This window comes from Propithecus coquereli, unplaced genomic scaffold (assembly GCF_000956105.1).
Source record: "Propithecus coquereli isolate 6110/MARCELLA unplaced genomic scaffold, Pcoq_1.0 Scaffold179, whole genome shotgun sequence".
Classification (NCBI taxonomy): Eukaryota; Metazoa; Chordata; class Mammalia; order Primates; family Indriidae; genus Propithecus; species Propithecus coquereli.
The window spans coordinates 1,902,319-1,903,186 of NW_012142634.1; the positions used below are offsets into that span (position 1 = coordinate 1,902,319).

At 55.1% G+C, this 868-nt stretch overlaps 1 protein-coding gene across 1 annotated transcript in view; it reads right to left on the reverse strand.

Annotated features, from left to right (window-relative positions):
* Positions 1–868, reverse strand: part of DMBT1 (deleted in malignant brain tumors 1) — an 83,852-nt gene that overhangs the window by 41,692 nt on the left and 41,292 nt on the right. The window lies entirely within an intron of this gene.

Consider the following 868-nt stretch of genomic DNA (forward strand, 5'->3'; position numbering starts at 1 on the left):
AAAATCATATCAGCCCATGTAATCCCCTCCTGGGGCACCTGTTCTCTGACATAGAAAATTCTCTCCCTGCCTCCCCCGGCTTCCCTGGCTGCCAGACACGTGCTCATTACCAGCCCTGGACCACCAGGCAAAGGGATGGCTGAGAGTCGTTTAGCTACTACCTCGGGCATTTCTTCCCAGAGGCTGTGGTTTTCCTGATGTGGGTCTGATCTAAGTAGTAGCAAAGCCCAAGTCTTGCAATGCTCTCCCAGAAGCACGGGGAAAACTCAGAGACTGCGTGCGCTCCCCTGTCCTGACTCCCTGAGTCCAAGATCCCGCTCTTAGGACAGGACCACAGCAAGGAAGAGCTTTGACTCCTGCCATCCCTGAGGAAGACGGGCCACAGACTTCACAGGCACAATGAGGCCTCTGAGTCCCTCCACGGACTCTCCACTGACAGCTCAGATCTCACCCCAGGCCACAGAAGGCAGCACCAGAGCAGAGAACCCACAAGGGCCCACACACAGGGAGAGGGACAGTTCCCTCTGGTGGGAAGGTGAGTAAGAACAGCCAACAAGCAGCAGAGAGGATGGAAGGAAAGCAAAGCTATCACTGGGGGATATGGTCTCTGTCTGAAATCTCCCGCCCTGCATTTTACTGTAACAGAAACCGTCCTTCCCATTAGAGAAAGCACTCGTTGCCAAGCAGGCACTCTTGTCCCCTACAGGTTATGGCACACACTGACTCTTACTCCTTCAGGGATATAGGCTTGGGGCTGGCAACTGCTGCCCTTCTCCCCGTGTGTAGAAAGCAAGCTGACACGGAAGCCCACACGGATCACAGGGCAGGGAGAAGAGAAGATGGGGGAGAGTAGACTCAGAACTGCTGG